This window comes from Aquila chrysaetos, chromosome 5 (assembly GCF_900496995.4).
Source record: "Aquila chrysaetos chrysaetos chromosome 5, bAquChr1.4, whole genome shotgun sequence".
NCBI lineage: Eukaryota > Metazoa > Chordata > Aves > Accipitriformes > Accipitridae > Aquila > Aquila chrysaetos.
The window spans coordinates 72,944,810-72,966,471 of record NC_044008.1 but is presented as its reverse complement, the minus strand read 5'-3'; the positions used below and the strand labels follow the sequence as shown (position 1 = coordinate 72,966,471).

At 35.5% G+C, this 21,662-nt stretch overlaps 1 protein-coding gene across 3 annotated transcripts in view; it reads left to right on the top strand.

Moving 5' to 3' along the window:
- PRKCA (protein kinase C alpha) overlaps window positions 1–21,662 on the top strand; it is a 162,348-nt gene that overhangs the window by 4,045 nt on the left and 136,641 nt on the right. The window lies entirely within an intron of this gene.

Here is a 21,662-nt window from a genome sequence, read left to right as displayed (position 1 = left end):
TCATACTGTAATAACACAAAAAGTTGGTTTTTTTAAATCTCATCTTGCTAAATGTCATATAATCTGCATGTAGTGCAGCTTCTAACTTTTCATGGAAATAATCTGTACAATTTAGCTTTTGCAGAGACCATTTTTCACATCAGAAGCTCTTGTCTGTGTGGGCGTTTTGGAAAATGGATTCACTTTTTAGTCATACGGCTTCTTTTCATAACCCAAACTCCCTGTTTTTAATTTTCATATGCTGTATGTTTAGGAAGACCTTTGGTTTGAACTATGTTTTAGGACAGGCAGCATTTCTCTGTCTTATGTAATACTTAATTACAAAAAAATCCACTCCTACAAAATCACTGATTTAATAAGTTCTACTAACCTTGAGAAATTGAAAGCTGCTGTAGTGGAAGACAACTATATACATGAAAGCCAGAGCATGATAGGCTGTATTCTCATATTTTCTGTATTTTTGCCAAGTTCTTATCATTATTTAGCATTTAATCGTAAAATAACCACACCCAACTACTGTTGTTTTTTTTCTGTGTCATACGTTTACCTAATTAGGATGAGGCTTTTTGTTGTCCCTTTCTCTTCCCCCGCCTTCTTCCCTATTATTTCACCTGCAGATGTACATTGTGTACTCATTAGCTAGCCTTTTGGTTCTTTCTTTCATTACATTTATTTAATGGTTATTTGCTACTGCTTTAGAGCATATTTGACTATCCTGAATGTTGCTTTTACTTAGTAGTTAGTGAAATTATGGATTCTGTGGTATTTTTGTGAAAGTTGATGTTAGTTGATATTGAGATTAAACCTCTGAGAAACTGAATGTAAAAGAATGATGCCTTTTAAAGATATTGCAATAAATATTTTTCCTTCTGCAAGTAGAAACTTGCAGACACACACGTATAGTGAAAACGTTGCATGCCTTAGTAAGGTAAGCTTGCAACCATGATTTTACCATGAATCTTGTATACAACTTCCTCTGTGTCCCAAAATGTTAATATTAAATTTTGTAGATATCCTCCTTTTTTTTGCTGCTCATTGCATCCGAAACAGTGCTATAGATCAGTCTGTAGTCCTCAGTCAGTAGTGGAATGGCATTTCCTGACTCCCATTTAGGATAGCTCAGTGGTTCCTAGTTAAGGAATTATTTAGATGCTCATTACAGATTTCAGTTGGTATACAGAAAATAATTGGGGCTCCATTTAAATTATATAGTTATCTATCTTAAATTTTGTAGTTTGCGCAACGCTGACTTTCTCCGGTCTTCCAGTCAGGCAGCTAGTGGCTCAAATTGGATGCCATGCACTGATCTGAGCCACAGATCAAATTTGGTATGGCAGTTCATTTCCAGTATTTTGGATTCTGTGGCCAGAATTCCTTCTACCGTCATAATTCTAGTTAGCTGGGAATAGTTTTGTCTGGTGAAGACTAGTATTTATAAAGCTAGCTAAAAATTTGAATTTAGTCTCATTTTCCCTCCAAACACCATCCGTGAACACAACCGAGAGTAAAAGCAGTAGAGCAGCTTGATTTTATTTTTAAATGCTTCAGAAGTGATACTTTTTAGGAATCTAAATATGTTCAGACCTGACTTTTGTCTGCATCAGAGCAAGATTCTGCAGTTTCTCTTTGATGGAGACTGTTGTATTCAGTGTTCCTGTCTGTATTCTTATACAGTCAAAATCTCTAAGAAATATTCAAATTATAAGGAGTTTGTAGCAAGTTATTGTTGGTGCACTAATAAGTTTAAGTAGTGGGTTTTTTTGCTATCATTCATTAAATTCGATTGTGGTCAAGATCAAAGAGATCATACTCTTGGGACAATAGTCTTGAGAAATAAAACTTCCATGATAAAGTTAAGCAGCTGAATCAAATTTTTTCAGTTCAACTTTCTGAAGCTTCCATCTAAAAAGTCACCAGCTAAAGCTGGAAAGACAAATTCATGAGAACATGAAGAATTAAAAACCAAAAGTGTGAAACTAGAAGGTGGGTTGCAAAAAAACCCCTAGTTTCTTTAATTAAGCAACAACCTTTACAGAAAAGAATGACAAATGAAGAATAAAATGGAAATTTCACTATGACATGAAGGAAAGGAAAGAATATTACAGTGACAGCTCCTCATATAACTATAGATCTTAGTCCGTCAGAGTTTCCATTATAAGAAACTTTTTTAGCTCTGTCTTCAAGAGTGTTGTAAAATCTCCTGCTAGACAGAAACTTGATGTCAGGCAGGTTTCAGAGTTGGGTGGGTTTATTATTTCCAAAGTTGTTTTAAATTCCTCTGGCCTTTGTTACCAAAGGGAAGAGGAAAGGTCCATAATACTAATGCATCAAACTCAAATTATGTTTCTACTCTAAGAAATTGCAATTATTCTGTGAATATTTCTGTTAGTAATTCTTTAATTAAACAAAAGTCCTAACTTGGTGTTTATGCAGTATTAAATGTTGCAGCTAACGCAGTATGTTTTTATATATTTTTAAAACTTCCTTTAAAAAGGTGTCACACAAATTGTAGTTCTAGTTTTATTTTCAAGAGATGCCCTCAAAAGAAAAGATTTTTATGTTTAAATTTAAATTTTATTTAAATTAAAACTTAATGCTATACTGTAATGATTTTTTTTTTTTGGACCATTAATACCTTTTTGCATTGGGCTTGCTTTGAGCCTTGGAACATGTTTTCAAATGTATGTAATCACTTTTGTCTTCTGATTTCAATGACTCTGTTTCTGCTGTAGTGTTCAGCTTCAGCATTATCTGAAAACATTTAAATGAGTTCTTTGGAATTGAAGAGAAATATTTTCATTTATTTTGTTAAAAAGCTTTGCAAAATTCTCTCCCCCACCTTATTTTTATGGGATCCCTATGAATTTGCAAAAGACAATAAATTCAATTTTGGTATGGCTTTTAATGCCCTTAATGCGGCAGAGGTTCAGGGTGCAATTGCATTATTACTGCGCAAATGCTTAGCAAGAGACAGTCCACAGCCTAAGTAGTTTGTCTTTCTTAATGCGTGTAATCTAATGAGGCTAGCTACTGTATATACTAGCAAATAGTATTTAGAATGCCTACTTAGGTTTACAGCTATGAGTTGTGATATGTTATTTCACGGAGAGGCTGCAGAATTCTGTTGTATTATCGGAAATAAGTTTTTCAGAGAGGGGGTTTTGGGTCAAAAAGTTGCAGTGGAAGAAGTCTGGGCCTGTCTTTGGTAATACATGAATTTGAAAATGGACTTGAAAGAGTTCAGCTGGATTAACTTTCTCCTAAGGAATATATTTTTACTGCCTCCTGTTATTAGGAAGCGTTTTGCTCTTTGATATTTGTGTTTTATTGTTGATTTATGCAAACATAAACTATTCTAAAATATTGTGCTTTTGAAACAGGAGTTCTTATTTTGCTGTTTTCTGTTGATTGTCTTTGTGGTAGCGAAAACATGATGGTAAGATTATTTAAGGGAGTTATGGCTTTGTTTTGTTTTCTTACATTGTCAAGTAGGACAGCAAGCTGTCTGTAATGCTGAAAGCTTTTCTCTGACGTGCACCTGGAAATACTGCAAGAGGAATGTGAAAATTGGAATAATTTAAAATATTTTTGAATCTGCCACACTATGAAAGTTCCTCTTTTAAGAAAGCAGACTTTAAATTAAGCAAGCTTTTAAGTTAAATTTTGACTTCATCATTCTTTTGATACTAATTGTTATACTCTGAGTATAACCTAGATCTGTTTCTTTCTGTTTGATTTGTAAGAAAAGTTTTTCTGGTGAACAGAGCACAACAAATAGTGATTCACTAAGATGTGAAGAATGTATATTGAAGAACGTGTATTTATTTATGTTTAGAGGTTGTTTTAAGTTCAGCACTGAAGGCTCAGCAAGTTCCTCAAGGTGAAAATTATTTTTAGTTACAGTACTGTAAATGCAATCAACTCATGTTCCTGATTAAGGCCCTGTTGTTAATTCTCTCCCAAACGGTCAAAATTTGTAGTTATTAACTGCAAGTTTTCCCTCTTTTCTATGGTTTCTGCAGGGTTTACTGAAGTGCAATGTTCTGCTGTAGTTCAGCTTTGAAATATCTTTGGTTTAAGGACAATAACTAGCTAAGGAAGTCTTTCACGTTTGTTTTCTAATTTACATAAATAAAAATTAGAGAAATCAATTAAAGCAGATTATGTTTAGCTAATCTGTGCAACTAATGCTCTTTCCACTTTTTTTTTCCTATCTTCCCTCAATTTATTTTCAGACTATTTTTTTCTGAATGTTGAATTTTATCTTAGCGTGGTAAGCGTTTTGGAATAGCTTGTGTCATGCTAGGTACGCTTCCTAACACTGCTGGTTCTGGACTAGTTAGACATCTATAGCAACTCCTTCACTAAAAATGCAAATGGTTGGATTTTATTCTTTTTTTACTGTCCTTGCAAATCGTAACATTGGCACATTAAAACAGCACTTCATTTCCTCTGCATTATCTTTTATCCCCTAGTTCTTGACCTCTCTTCTACAGTGAAAAGACCAAAGAACCCACTGATGCCACCTCTTTTTTAAATCATGTATTTTCATTAGAAACGTTGTATTAAAGGTCTCTGTAGAGAGCTGGCCGAGAAACTAATTTTTAATGCTATATCTGTGATCTGAGGATTTGAACCAATGAAACCTCTGAACACCTGTGACCTGGTTGACGTGTACAGTTTTTATTAATCCTCAGCTATGTTATAACGTGTTTATAGAGGAAGCAGCACAATTAATTCTTCTTTGTGTATGGATCAAGGCTTAGTTCTTGGTTTTCTATCCTGATAGTTGTGTTTCCCCTACCAACAGTTTCTTGTTCATTTTACTATCTTAATTTTCCTTTGTAACTGAAAAAAAAGCTAATAAAGAAAAATGTATTACATTGCTGTGTTGCTTCTCATAAAAATATTTTCTGTCTGCCTTCCTTGGAAATGTTATTGCCAAAGGGTGGATAAGACACAAAGTAAGTTCCCCTCTATGCCAGAACTGCTTCTCTTGTATCATTATCATTTTTGTGGTAAGATCGGATATTACAGACACATTGAACAATGTGTGTGTTTTTCTTTGCGCTTTTTATATTACTTATTAGTCATGTGCTACAGTTTACATTAACTAACATTTCTATAAGCCTGAGATTGAGAAATTAATTCCATGGATGTCTCTAAAAGTCTGACTGTTGATGCTTTCTATGTAACTTAACAGTCAGCATGAAATCTTCTGAAATGGAAACTTAGTATAGATATACTTAAAGCAGGTGACTCGTTAATGTATTTTCATGCACATAACTTGGAGGTATCTGTTCAAAAATGGAACCCCCAGGGTGAAAACCAAACACATACACACACCCCCCAACAAAAAAGAACAAAACAAAAAAACCCACCTGGGAGCATAAATTGTATCTGCGCACAGACAGTTTCCATGATTCCTCTAGCCAGCATTGTCCTTTCCGCTGGCCTTTTGCCCTCAGCCTAATCTGTGGACTGTGTATCTGTGGACTCCTTCTCAAAGGACAGTCATTTTGATGATCTGCAGATATCTGACATATAGATTATAAGCATGCAGATAAGATGCTGCTTGTGCATTTGTCTTGTCAGCTTTTATTTATTTATTCTTCCCCTCCTTCGACTGTTCCTTTTGTTCCCTTTTCAATGTATGTCCCATATTATGAGGAAATACGGTCCTGTTAATTGCCTGATACCAGTGTAAGTTGAGATTCTGTTCCTATCCCTGCAGCTAAACTCTGAGAGAACTTTGAAAAATTACCCATATTCCAAGTTTTCACTGCATTGACATGCAGATGAAACTCCTGAGTCTTAATGAGTTCAAATATGTTAGTGTTGGTTCAAATCAGGAAAACCTTTTGGAAATCTGTATCCCAGTTGTCCCTGCTTTTGCAGTGCTTTGGTTTGCATTGCTGGGTGGTCTTGGAGCATGCAAAGTGGATTCCTTTTGGGTCATACCAAACAGAGAGCTGTGTTACAGCAGCGCATTTAATGTCCTCCAGGTGCTGAAGGGTGTTTGGTTCATGGATCATATGGCAGCTCATCCAACACAAAATCCCTGAAATGTGGGCTGTATGGATGTCTAGTTCTTAGCACTGTTTTCCTCTATAAATCTGTTCCGGTTGGAGCATTACTTGATGATGTAGACATATAGGTTATGCTTTCAGCAATTGTCTTTGCACAGGGAAGGGGACATGTTGTCTCTGAGCATTGTTGCTCTAGAGAAACAACAATAGGGCATCTTTGTCAGAAGAGGGAAGATACATGTATTCATGTTGATGAGGATTCTCTGTTACTACAATCATGTGCATCGCAAAAAAATTCTATATATCAAATAGTATGAGTCACCATATCTGGAGGTATTTAAAAGATGTGTAGATATGGTGCTTAGGGACATGGTTTAGTGGTAGACTTGGCAGTGCTAGGTTAACAGTTGGACTTGATGATCTTAAAGTTCTTTTCCAACCTAAACGATTCTATGATTCTAGATGCACAATACACAATTCACTAAATATACAATTCACTCAACGCAGAACATGACAGTAAAATAGAGAAATATGCCATTGTACTTCTGTTTTCCAGAAAATTTCCTTGGTGATATTGTGCTCATCAAAGCTGGAACGTAACTAAATCTTATCTTACAGCAAAAGGTTTTTTAGTTGTATTACATTTCAAGGGCAAAAACATCTTCACCCTTCCCACACTTCTAAAATGTTAAGTTTTCTTTTGTTTACTTGCATCAGTTAGATATCCCAGCAGTGTGTTCCAGTTAAAAGAAACTGACTGTTCCAGTGCCCTGGATGTAATTCTGTGAAGCTCTTCAGCTTCTAATTAAACATGTGGGAGTGATAGCTCACTCTTGAGTTGACAAATCAACCAGTCTGAGTCCTGGGCAAGTTAAAGTTTGGCATATTCTTTATTTTCCCCTCTGCTTTGGTGTAATACTGCACATCAGCTGCTGATATGCAGCCACATATGGTGTTAATTTTATACAAGATTTTTGCGGATGAAAGTGACTTATGCCATGAGCGGAATTTAATGAACTGTTGGAAAGAAAGTTGCAGAAAGATGAAGAAAACAGATTTCCCTGTTGGGATGCATTGATAATTATGTCTTTTATGTTTGTTTTTGTGGGCTGTTTCTCTTTAGGGTAAAAGGTAAAAATAATAAGTAATTTAATAAATACTTTAGGCTTAGTTCCACAGCTTTTACATCTGCAGTAGAAAGCATGAAAGTCTAAGAGTGAAGGACTTTATGTATAATTAATAACAGGAACTACCCTTTAAGTGTGTTTAAATTCTTGTAGATGCTGAACGTTATAATTCTAACTGATTTCAGCAATGCTTGTTGAAGACTTGTAGAGGCTGGGAGAGCTTGGGAGTTGGTTATCAGCTGTTAATTTTTCAGCTGCACCTATTTATGAATATTACCTTCTATAAATGTAATTCGTAACAGTTACCTTGTAAGTCAGGCAACTGAACGTGTGCACACGTATCTTTCTGTGGATTTCATTGTCATTTACTCTGATCTTTTAATTATAATTCAATTTACATGAAGTTTTTTGGTTCCTTTCTGCAATTAGGTAACCTAGACTGTAGGGTACGGCAGACACATAGGCCTTTTTTCAGAATATCTTCTAGTGACTTCATGTAGATTCTGAAATCACATTACTGTTTTTATGAATTAAAACCTTTTCAGCAAATGAGCTTTATTAGAAGTCTGAAATATGTCTCTATAAATGTAGAACCTTACTGGAATTATTATTTTTGTCTGTCCCCTATTGTTTACAAAATGTCTTTTTTTTTTAATAATTTATTTAGACTGATACAGAAACACACTTTGTGAACTAAAAATGCAAGTTTGTCCAGAAACAGCAAAAATATGGTCATTATTACTCTCTTAATTTGCTACTTTCTAGTTTTTAAAATGAAGCTGCAAAATTCTAATTAATGCTTGTGTTTATACCATGGCCAGTCAAGATTTAGAAAAACATTTACTCTTCGTTTGCAGTCACACATACAGGTTTTTGACACTGTCAGAAGTGTCTGTGAATGGACAATGATCAACACAATAGCTCATATGGGACATTCAAGGCTTTATTTCCCTTATGTAATAATTGTCAAGTTGTTTTCTTTTTTCTTTTTGCTAAGAAAATACCCCATATTCGGAAAACAAAATTGTAATTTTTAACTAGTTGCAGCCATTGCCCCTTCTTTTCTTTAGCTTCAGTCAAAAGAATTGTATAATGCTATTAATATTATATATGTTGCAGGCATTTGCATATAGATAAATGAAGCTTGTAATTGCATTTGGAAGTTACAATTTTTATTCTGGAGCAAAACTTTATGAAGATTGTGTTCTTGAAAATTAGACATGTTTTTCCTTCCAAATGATCATTTAAATGATAGCGTGATGAATATTGATACCAATTTAATTAACCATTTTCAAATTTTAAATCTATAAGAATCAGCTGTTTAGAAACTGGGGTTCTGTAGGCTTGGGTTTCAAAGCCACTACTAATGTACATGATTGTGTCTACTTAATATATGTTGGAAAAAGACTAGTGACTCAAAAAAGTGGGTGAGATACTGTTCTTCCTTATTTTACTATTAAATGTAGGAAGAGTACATAACACGAGGTACAGACTGAAGACAGAAATTCTCATTTTGAAGAGTGTTGAACTTTATTCCCAATGCAACTCTCTTTCCAAAGCACAGATATTTCACTCTCCATTTTCATTTAAAATTAATAGCATTTTTAACTTCTCTGGAATGCATGCTAAATGCGTTCCTCAGTAAACAAAACATTACTCATGTACGCGGATGAGTTGGAAGAATAGTTTAGGTTCCTTCAACTTCTAGTCTGTGCCGGGTTATTATTTCGTTCTTTACTCACCAGGACATCAGCCAGAGTCCACTTCAAAGTATTCTTGTCCTCAAGAAATTGGTCATTTTAATATGAAAAGAAAAAAAAAGTGAATCTTTCTGTGCTGGCAAAGAGTGCAGGAAGAAGCCTTATCTTATGAAAAGGTATTGGATACCTTAGTGTTTCAGTGGGTTGATTTTAAAAGTTGCTTTGTTTCCTAAGACGTTATTGTTAGAAATCTGCATTCTTATCACTTTTCTCTGCAGATAAGCTAGAACAAACTTTTGGAAAGTGCAAAATGATCCCCCTCATAATTGCTTTTGCTTGCTGAATATGTCTCTGCAGTGTCATTCTTTCTGCTTCTGTGTCACACTGCATGCATTTCCATGGCAGCTTCTGATTCTCTGGGCAAAGAAGTGTTACCTAGTGCCTGTTACCTGAACTAGTTTTCCATTTTTTGCACGCAAGCTTTGAGCCACAGAGAATTTTTGTGCGTCTGAAGATGATGACATCCTGCTAGTTGATGACAGGTTCTGGGCATCTCGATTCTCTCCTATTCCAGAATTTTATAAAATAAATGGATTTCAACCTAACAATTCCCTGAATTTGTTTGACTCGGAGGAATTGTTAAAAAATAATCATGTTACAATAAATATAGAAATAGACTAATGCAACAGAATTGATTATAAGGGTATATATATTTTTTTTTTCAAGTTTTTCCATCATGGCAGGTTAGTTGATTGAATTTGTGATGTGCCCTAAAATTAGTCAGATTTTGTATTGCTCTTACCTTGTTTGCTAACTTTTACTTTAAGTGAATTAAATTTGAGAGCATTCCAAGTGTGTCACTCTTATATCTTCCTCTCTTGTCATCAGCTTTTATAAATTACATCTGTTGGATATATTTTTATAAAATGGAACTTCTCTGTTAATACAAGCGACTGCAAACATAGCAGAAAGCAGTAGGTACAATCCTGTGCATAGATATTTTTCAGTTCTGTATGTGTATAGGCCCATTGAGACAAATGTTGCATGATTACAGAAAGGAGAAAAACATAATTTTGTTTATGTTCTGTTTCATATATTTTGGTACCTAGATATTGCTCAGAGTTCCTTTTGACGTTATTGGGGGATCCTCAGGTGTCAGCCTTTAAAATGCAGTAAAGGCTCAATAAATCTAGTTGTGCAGCTTAGTAGAACTGTTTCTTGTGGTGCCTCCATTGCATTGTATGTCTGTGACAAACACACACAACTGTTGCAATTGTCTGAAAACCCTGGGGAATAAAAGTGTATTTTGTTAAATATGAAAACTTACTAAAATTCTATTCTTATCCCAGTATATCAGTGGGCAGAAAGGTGGTGTTTTTTCATGGTAATTTATTTCTTTGTGTTGCTATTTGCTTGTCTAAATCTGACCTATATGTTGGTACATATAGCATAGGTTCTTTAGTATTAGTTTCTGAATTGCCTATACAGTAATATCCCTGATTTACCTGTAAAAAGGAGTATTGGAAAACAGTGTAGTTGCTGAAGAGGGTTTTAAAGTGCTAGTGGTGGATGTGTTTTACACTTTTTTTTTCTTAGAAGTGGTATTGTTTCCTAATAGGTCATATAGTCATTATGCCAACTGCACAGCATGCTATTGCATTAGATGATTTTATGCTGTGGTGTTCTGTATGCTATTGCCAGTCATTTCACTGAGTAGTACTTTTAAGTGTTTCGTTCTGCCTTAGATATCCAGGTGTGCCTGATAAATCTCGTAGGCTGTAAAACTGATGCCTGCCCTTGTTAACATATGTGAAGAAGTCAGCAAAGCTTAGTTCTAAGATTTTTGCAAAACTGAAGTCTTGTGTCAGCTTCCTGATGCTGTGTAATGAGGAACAGTTTAGTTGTCATGTTTGTGTAAAGTTCTGTTCATTTAATGAAGCTTGAGCTTGGGTTTCTTTGAACACTTTGCAAAATGAGAATTACATTGTATATTATTAAACTTGGTACAAGGCCAGGTGTCATTTTCATTTTAGAATATAAATACATTCTATTACAAATATTTAAGGCTTATATTTTATTCATAATTTATATGCTGCATCATCATTTTGTGGCAGCAAATGTTTTACATATTTTCAATGGGTTTGGATACTTGTCAACAAGTATCCTGAAGACAACAAGGTCCATTAGTTTCAGGGGTACTCCTGGAAGTTCATCAACCAGGACATCCCTGGAAGCCTAGAACTGCTTTAGTATCTGGGACAGATGTAATGGAGCAGATATGTCTGACTTTGACTTTTTGCTCAATATACCTTGTCCTAGTCCAGGTTTCTTTTTTTATAAATAGAATAGGAAATGTAATAAGAACACTGTAAAATATTTGATAATAGAGCTGTTTCTATATTGGGAAGAGGGAGGACAAACCTTTGTCACCATTGCATCCCTTTCCTGGTTTCTGTAGAAGGTCTTTGACTTCGGATTCTTTTGTTTCCTGCCTGTGTCTTTAACTTCTCTCTGGGTCTGTGTTATTGTCGTTGTGTGTATTTATAATCATACACTGCAACTACAGCTCCAGTTTTTAAACAACCCAGTCACTATAATGGGCATAAAAAGTCCCAAGGCATTTTACTGCTACTGTCATCTTAAGTGCTTTTGAATCCTGATGACAGAACAATAAAATGTGGGTGGTTAGGTTAATGTGACTGACAGTGACTGAGACTTCATGTTAGAAGAATATTGAGTGCACAAATTCATTGATGCAAGGCCATGAAATTATGGACACATCATAATTTTGGAGTATTGATTATTTAAGTAAATGTGTAGCTGAAGATTGGTGAAGGGAATAAAAGACTTCACCATATATCGTTAATGTATTAGGGAGGTCTAACTGGGTTTATGCAGGTTTTCATAACAAGATTTCTGCAAAAAGCATTGATAAATATGCTCAGTAAATTTTAATGAAGTTCTAAACACTATCCATGGAGCTCATTTTGTAATTTAAATCAACACGTTAGAGTACTAATTGTAGAACTTACTGTAGAATTAGATTTTTAATAAATCTTGCTCTTTCCTGGCTTTTATTTTAACTTATGCAAATATTGACCTTTGAATTCTTACCATTGCCTATGTTTTATTAAGCGTTGCTTTGAAGGGGCAGGGGATGGATGTGGTATCATCTTTAAGCTTTTGTTGTAATAATTAAAAAGGCAGTGTCAGATGTATGGATCATTTTACATTTAACATGGCAAAATGAAAAGCAAATCAGTGATAAAATCAGTAGGGTTAATTTTAGAACCATCAAATGGGAAGTGTAGAGAATGGAAACTAGGCTGGCCAGCAGGTAGCATAACTGATGTATTTCCAGAACTTCGAAAACACAGTTCATATCAGTTCTGCAGTCAACGGTACTCTTTTTTAAGAGTGTAGGATCGTATTCATGTTGAGCCAATAAATGTTCTTAATATATTAAAGCCTGGATCTTGCAAGCTGCTTTGTATGAATGGATCAGTATCATGGTCAATGAACGTCTATCTATTACATTGTTTTATATGGAAAAACCATTGGGATGTGACCTTAATCTGTAGTTAATAGTATAGGCTTTAATACTTATTTTTGTTTGCAGTGCAGAGATCCTCTGAATAACTGAAGCCTCATACCATGCAGAATTCTGCATTAATATTTAGTAAAGTGAGATGCCTTTCATATAGAAGGTTTAGTAACCTAGAGAGACACTAGATGTGCTGATATGTGCATGTATCCTACTACTTTCCATATGTATTTTTTTGAAGTGGAAACTATTTGCTTGAGCTCAGTATTGAAATTGCTATTTAATAGCATGACAATATCTCTTAAAATTTTACATAAAAATATTCTGTCATATAAATAGTTGATATAATTTAAATTATGCTCGTTATGGCTGTATGTAAGGACAGAGCTATAAATGCCACCTGAAACATTAATTGGATATAATATATACCTCATCAGGAGAGAGTGGCCAACTTACAGACCATGCAAAAAAAAAAAAAAAATTCTCATTATACACACATGTCTCGTAAGAGTAATCAAGAAGCAGTAGTAAGAAGATGCAACCCTTACTTCCTAGGTAACTCAGAGAATGGCTTCATCTGCTGTGCATGTATAATACATAAATACATTGTGTGAAATAATTTGGATGATTTTACCATGGTACACAGTGTTGATCCTGTTAAGAAAAGCCTACAGCACACTCTATTTCTCAGCAAATACAGGTTTCCCAGGCTTAATGATATGGAGACGATTGTTTGTTTTCATTCCCCTGCCTCTTATTTTAGAATATAGTTATCAATGGAGCAGAATATGATATACTTAAAACTTGTTCTCAGCAGATAAGTGCTTGTCACTTAATATGTAACTTCCCTGTTGTGCTGTTATGTGTAAGGAAAGCTCAGATGATGGCTCTGGGAATATGTTGAGGTCGGAGAAACTAGCTCCTTGAACCAAGTTCTGTCTGTAGTTACTACTGAGTTTTAGGGCGAATGAGTTCTTCCATTCAGGTTATTTTGCTGTATGCAGTTAATTAAATTCAGAGGATGACAAATCAAATGGGTGATGGGAAAGAGCATGGTTTTCCTTGAGAAAATGCTCAAGAGGTATTTTCTGTTGTGCTCTCTGTAATATTGATAAAAAAATAAATTGGGGGGGTTTTGTATTTTTTTCCCCTGTTATAGCATATTTTGAAAAAACAGAACCTTTAATTCTAGCTCTTGTTGCATGGGTAGATTATTTATCCTTAGGTTGAGGCTTAAAACCAGAGTAATTTATTCTTCTGTGGTATCTCTTTCTGCAGTTAGAAATTCATCCTGACCTGATGGTGAGATGCAGGGTAGCAGATGCAATCTTTGGATCAACCAGCTACAGCTTTTGTGTTAACCAGTCATCAGGAAATATCACTAAATTACTGGAGTACAAAATGCATCTGTTGGAAATATGTTTAAGTCTTTTGTGAAATAGGATGGGAAAAACAGTACTAGAGTGGGGAGTGGCTTTAGAAACAGCTGTGCTAAACAACAAAGTGTGGGCCATGTGAATGAGCTCTTTTCAGAAATCCAAGCAGACCTAGTTGGAGTTGGGTTCGTGTGGCTTCTCTCCAACTGTTTTGTTTCTCTGACTATTGCATAAGTGAATTCTGTAGTTTGTTCGGGTTTTCTGTCAGTGAAATCTGCCTGTGTGCAAACTGCTGGGCAGTAGCCTAAATGCATATGTGGCTTTCCAACAGTTAAAGCTAGCTGGTTTTGGTTGCTTATATTTCCAGATTTAGTCCGGACTTCGCTAGGTGTGTTGGCTCCTTATTTTTGAAGGAATGCTGTCTTAATTTCTGCATTCAAAAGGAAAGCATTAAGGCTATGAATCAACCCTTTAACATTTGCTTAGCCCTCAACTTTGATATTTTATTAATTTGTTTTAATGGCATAATCCATGTTGCCATGAGGATGCTTTTCGAGGCCACATGTCTGCTCTTAGAAATTGGTGTCCTGCTGTGTTTTGTAACAGCATGTCCTAATTTTAAAGTTGCCTATCATGTAGCCCTGATGCAAGTACTCCCAGCCTTTTCCCTTCCTCGCATCTCACGCTCTCTCTGCACAAGTGCCACAAGCCTCACTTACCTGTTCTTAAAAGCATAGTGACAATTACAGCACCAGGACTTTGCAAAGCATTGATGTTGCACTTGAAGTAGGAGCCCTGAAGGAAGATAATGAGTTCTGTATTACTTGTTAACACGTGATAAAACGTCAGTTTCTTTCAGCAATCTTGGTAATGAATCCTTGAAAAAATTTCAGACTGAAAATAGAAAAAAGCCTTTTTGCTAAAGCATATTTTGGACTTTGGTTTTAGGAGAGGTAGAACACTGGTTATTATTTAACATGTAGTATCTGCATAATAGTTCTAAAATTAGCCAGTGCTGGTTTAAAATGTGAATTGCGTTCAAGTCGAGTTGGAATGTGGAAACCTCTCTCTGTATATCTTATTTGTTAAGTTATCTCGTGAGACCGGTTTACACAAAGATTCTATTGAACAATTTAAAATGTCAGAGCTTGCTCAGCTTCAAAACAGCTATGTCCAAAATGGTTTTTGTGTTGATGGGAAACTCTAAGCTTTCTCTAGAAGAATGCACTAAACCAGTGTGTTTTTTAAAATTGCCTCTGTGTCTCCAGATTATTTTTATGAGAAGAGCCATGTGTGAAGTTGGTGTTTTCTTTTAGGGTTAAAAAAATCTCCATGCTGTCTCCTGAAAAAATACCAAGATCTCTGATAACAGAACTTTTTACTTATAGATTACTGATAAGTTTAAAATGCAAGAGTTTATCAGAGATCCAAACATTCTAGTTTTCCTTATTACCTATATATGCATATCCTCAGGCTTTCTTTTCACACACGGACTTGCAGATCGTAACGTGCTTGTGGTACTCTGAACTAAAAATGCCTCTGATTTTTTTTTAAATGTTGTCTTTAGACAGTAATACTCCGCATTTCTGTCATTGATTTAAGGCTGTCCAAAACATTAAAAATGTAATTACATTGAGTCTCATTTGCGTGTTAGACTAATATTGTCTCCACCTATAAAACAGTGATATTTAGCAGTGCTCAGGTTATACAGATTGTGTCAGAATCAAGAACATGAGATAAATATTTAAGTCAGGACTCTTTTTTTTGTCTGTTTTTCAACATGTTGTACAGAGTCTTGTGCAAAGATGTATTTATGCTTTACAAGAATCCTTGTCCTAAGGAATTTGAATATTAAAGGGATGAGTCAATATAAGAACAGAACAGTGCATTCAGAGCAGTGATACAGTAGTCTGTACGGTGTTGCTTGATCAGAGCTTCCCCTGTGTTTACCCTTGCTCCTTATTCTGCAGAATAAGGTGTGGGCTTTTTGGCTGGTGGGAAGTTGTGGTTTTTCAAGCAGAATATTATACAGGAGGTCATTGTCTGGAAGCAGAGTCAGTTAATGTGGGCTTTCAATAAGGAATTATTTTTATAACTTGTTATACCTGAAGAATGAGTTATGTTATCTTACTCTTCCATTTAGTTTTCTGATGGGGAAGTGTATTCTCTTCTAAACCTCTTTTGCCTTCTGTAGGATGCTACATGACTCAAGGATTGTTTAAATGAGAACAAATGTAAAATGGATAACTTTCTCAATGGCTGCTTGCTCCTGAGTAATCTGTTCCGAAGATCATCCATTTAGCTGGCATTAATTCAGTTCTGTGATGAGTTTCTGTAAACTGCAACCTTGCCCATGCCAGACCCAAGCTTGTCACTGCTCCAGTATTGTTTTATCACTTGCTTGGTGGGTGTGAATTTAAATTCTGATTTCATAGTTAAAAGATTTTATGTATTTAGGTTGGAAAGTCAGTGCACTGCTTCCTCTGTTTTAGTCCATTACAGGATTTAGCTGAGGAAATCCATGCAGGTCTGAGATTTTTTGCAGATTATTATGGATACCAATAGCGTCTACTACCCTGGCTTTGTTACATCACTATTTGCAGCTGAAAGGTTGTGTAAGGACTGAAGAGGTGAATGTATGTTAAGGTTAGAGTGTGATTTGTACTATATTTCTGAAATTTAGAATCCTTCTAGACCATAGCACTGTTTTTGGGTCATGATTAACACAGTAAAATTTTATCTAGTCATACTAACAGAATCTTGTTATCATCACTGGATTCTGTTTCTAGAGAAGAAATGTTTTGAAAGCTTGTTGCAGATGGTGTTCCATCTTTAAAGATAATAAGATTAAAATGTGCGACAAGGGTGTCTTCAGAAAAAAATGGGATGATGGTGGAATACTGTCACAACCTTTGTGGAGTAGACAATGATACAGTAAATCGATGTCTTAGCGATTTTGATTCTGGTGGAAACTTGGTACAGCTGTGTCTTAAAAAGCCTGGAAAAACTATTTATAGTAACTAATTTCTGCAGATAGCAACAAATTCAGCATGCTATCACCATCTTTGGGATGTTTCCTTATTTGAAGCTGATGGAATGAAAGAGAGATGTATTAAAAATACAGCATATAACATAGTTATAAACCCTCTCAGTTCTAGAAGTATTTGCACTTACTGACATCGCTTCTTTCATCCTGGAACACCTTTTTCATCTTCAGCTCCTTCTTTGACCTCAGTTTGAGTCAGCTTCTTTCTAGTTTAGCAGATCTCAAGCTGGAGGGAGAGTACATAACTTATTTTGGAGATGTCAAATGCTTGCATACCAGCCTGCTTCCTTGCAGGGCTGTGCTGGAGCCTGGAGCAGCGGGGCAGAAGAGTTTAGCCTGAAATGCCTTGGCTTGCCCTACTCAGCCTCTAGAGCCCAGACAGTTCCAACTTCTGGGGTGAAACTTGTGTGGGCTAATTGTCTTCTCTCCAGCCCTGGAAGGGATTTCTGCCTGGCAAGAGTTTACCTGCCCTGAATTTATGCCATCATGATAGTTATTCATGTGAAACCGTAGGACGAAGGAAATGAGAAACAGGAAGCAGAGGAGAGAGAACAGGAGGAGCCTTGGCAGAGGGCGAGTGCCGTGAACAGGAGAGCTGGGAACCTGCCTGGGCATTCTCTTTCAGGATAGCAGGCAGTGGTTCCTGGAGTGTACAGACAGCTGGGTTTACACTTTGGTATAGGTCTTCTGTGTTTTTTAGAACACTTTGAATGTCAAGCTTCAAGAAGGGATGTATTCCAAGAAACTGAAACTTCCACAGAATGTTGTTTTGCACAGATTTGAAAAACTTCAGTTTTGTATTTCACCACTTTTTCACTATTCAGATTTTATTTGAAATGAAGTATTTCCTTCTAGTTCTTGTTGAGTCTTTAGGAAGACCGTTATGTTTTTTCAGTTACTCATATTTTATTATTAGCAATAAGTGAAATGTAGTTTGTGGTATTTAATTTCCTTAAGCCCTGTGTGATAGTACTTGCATCAAAAATGCAATTAGTAGATGGCAGGATCTTTGGCTTCTATTATTTTGCTTTGCCACTAGCAGTCATTTTCACATAAATTTCTAAAATTTTTTTTGTTTATTCTGAGACAATTTTTTGATTCTTTAAGTGTTAAGTGTAGTCATTTAATATTATAATTACAAATCAATTCAGAATGAAATTCCATGTGACCTCCATCTTTTTCCTTACTTTACTATCAGATTCATTTTCTTCTATTACTCTCAACAAATTACGCTCTGAAATACAACAGCCAGCTGGTCTGGGCTAAAAATAGCCTAAGAACCCCTACCCTGTATATTGTGACATTACAGCCTTTTATTTACGGATCTCTTATAAAGAAGAGTAACTTCTATGATGTGCAATGTAGGAAAACTCTGGCACTCTTCGTGGGGCGTTTAATGTATTGGAACACGATTTGAGTTTAGCATGCTCAAACAGCATTGTGTGTTATGTTGTTTATCAGAGTAGGGGATTCTGTGAGCAGCCTAGTGCTGTATAATAAGTGCAGTTTAGTTGCTGTATGTGCTAGATTAATCTTCTATTCCTATAGAGTATTTCAGATATATGTGATGTGAAAGAACCCCCCAATTTGTGAATCCCTTCAAGCCCTACTGATGAAATGCTATTAAATTCTTTCCTGTTTTGCAATGGAGAGCGGAGGCTGGGAGAGGCACTGGTGTGTAAGCAGGGCATTTCCTGTGGGGATTGCAGCTTGTGTAGATGTAGTTTGACCTTATCAGGTAGTACAGGTATCAGTATCAGCGTAGCTTTGGCAGCACAGCATTTGACACAAGCTGTAGAACCTGCCTGAGAAGCTGAGTAGCTGTCTGGCAGTCAGTCTGCGCTGGACCTTGCTGTGTGGGTTGCTCTGCCAGGGGTACCTGACCGTGCCTGGGGTCTGTCAGGCCTGGATCAGAAACATCACTTCTTAGCACTGCTTGTGGAGGTTTAGAGCACTGTTGCCCCCAGCCCTCAGTTGCCTTGCTTTTATTCCTTTAAGAATGGATAAAAATCTGAAAAATGAGCATTATACTTACAATCTATTTTGTTTCTCTTATTTAAAGAGAATACTTAAAACATTTGGGAACTGACACTTTCGAGCCATGCCATTTTTAGGTTGTAAGGAGAATTTCTCAACTTTTTGCCATAGAGCACCTCGGCCAAGGCAAACGTACTACATGTTTTAAGTGGTAAGACTTCAAATATCTTGCATAGGAAGATCTGGAGCAAACCATTCCACCTCCCCCAGACATTAATTATTACTCTTTAGAAATAATTAACTAAGGACTATTGATACTGCCAGCCTCATCTTGGTACCAGATAAGCTCTCCTTGGGACTTAGAATGTTTGCTTCTGTGCAGATAGTTCTGAATGAGCATAAACTGTGTATGTCATCTTGTACTTCCTCCTCATTAAAAGTTTCAGTGGATTATTTTACAGGGTTACATGTTCCATTTATGAAATTGTAAAAGGAATTAAAAAGATGACTTAAAACACCTTGTTTCACTTCTGTGAACATTCTCAGAGGTGTTGGTTGTTGGAAATCATTAAATACTTGACTGGACTGTATGTTCTCTATGATATATTGTTTGAATACTACCACTTGATTATTTTTTTTTCCTCATGTAAATGTTTTCAGCTATACGCTGAAGCTTGCTTTGTTTTGACCGTATGTAGAAAGTTTGGGGAAAAAGATTTTACTTACCAAAAAAACAATCTCAAAAGAATCATTTTAAGAAACTGAAAGAAATGCAGTGCTTACACACTGGTGTGAATGAAGTAAATTGGTTTTTATTTCTGTATTGTTATCACTCTGTGGAAAAGTTCTCAAGGTCTCTTACTGCTGTGATTTATTTTTCTGTTGTCTTAGTCATTTACAGAAGCCTAGGTGCAAGGTAGTTAAATTCATAACAAAGTACTGTTGAAGCTCACTTTGTCCTCAAAATGTTTCAGAAATTTGCTACAGAATACTCATTTATAGTCGATAATAATCTATATTTAGGTAGAGTATTCCACAGCTGAAGTTTTTATTCTGTGCTCAAATCTAGGGAATAAACTCACCAACTGTTTTTAAAATTAAATTGGTTAAACTAAGTGCTGTTATATCTCATACTTTTTTAATCTTTCAGAGCTTATTTATAGTCAAGTTATCATGTAATTACAGCATTTAAGACTGAAATAATATTAATTTGAAATCATGATGTAATAAAACTTGAGTTACGTTAGAAGTAACTTTTACATTTCTCCCCAAATATTGTAGTTTTTAATATTCTGAAATGTACAAATTTATTGATTGATTCTTTCTTTTAATTTTAAATAACATCAAAGCCTTACAAATGTCATCCATTAATGAAGATTTCCATTGTATTTGATTGTGGTGATGAGCCACTGTTTTTGACCTGTAGAACATTGATACGTTATTTATATTTATATAATGTTTGAATATAGATACATTTAGGTTTCTATATAAACTTATTTTTAATTGAAACTGTAACCTCTCCTCCTCTTTGATGCTCTTGCTGGGTGGCCTAGAAATGATACATTTCACAATTTAAATGTAGCAAAATTTTGAAATGAGTAATGCCAAAAATGGTGTTCTCATACTTGAACGCCATGTGCCAGGGAGCTGAGGTATACCCCCAGATGCCAGGCAATTGTAATGTGTTTGATGTACTTTGTTTTCAACCTTTTCATTTTCCCACAAAATTAATTAGTCTTTTAACTCCTATATAAAAGAAAATTTTATTCTTGCTAAAAATAGCTGTGGTGCTCATCCCCTTGACTGCATTTTGTTGAGTATTAGGTATCTCTCCTGGCTGTTCTGTATGATGCTTATTTTTAGGGCGTCTATTAATATCTTTAAATATATGATGTAAGAAGACTAAGGCAGTGTTAAACTGGAAAACTTAATTATGGTCTTTGTAGTTTTCACTGTTAAATGTGAGTGGAAATCCATACCAGTGTTTAATAGAGGAAGTTTTAAACAGGAGAAACTGAAGTCTGTGGAACCGAAGTATGTGACAGCATTTTTGGTATTTCAAAAAGCATGAATTTAAATGAGGGAAGGTGTCTGTGTTTGCGACCACTTCCATTATGTGTATGTTTTGCAGTATTCGGTAATTTATGTAGGAACCTACATGGTCAAACTAATAGTTACTTCAGCCAACAAATGTTGATTAACTAAACACCATAAATAGAGAGGTTTCCAACCAAATGCTCTATATAGTGCTCTCTGCATATGCAATATAAAGGTTCTTGTAACTATGGTTATTCTGAGCTGTGCTCTAGTTTTTTCACCAGGTTCTGCCATCCTAACCGCCCCCCCCCCCCCCCCCCCAAAAAAATAAAATTAATGGAGAGCTTATTAGCCTCTAATTATTTTCAGTTAAATATCTGAAAGTTTTTTGTTCCTTCTCTTCAGCAACAATTTTAGAATTATAAATTACCTTTCTGATAGTAGTATCACTTGCTTTTCTCCTGTACTGCTTGTTTACTGCTTTTGTTATTGTTGTACTCTAACTGTTGGAATTGGTTGACAGATACTGAAGATATTTTTTCACTGAGTACTTGAAGACTACGTTTAAAATACAGTCTGTTATTTTAGCACCGATATGCTTTTTATTTCTATCATGTACTTTTTTTCACTTACAATGTTGCTAGTGACACTTCTATCTCAGAAGTACTTATGTCATTTGTGACAGCAATCATGTGTTAATCCAAGGACAAATAAGCATGTATTTGTTGTTAATAAGTTTAGGATGAAAATTTCAGGTCAGCTGACTATTGGAAAACAGTTGCCCTGGAATAGCTTTCTGAAGAGATTAGCAGACCAAGAAACTGAG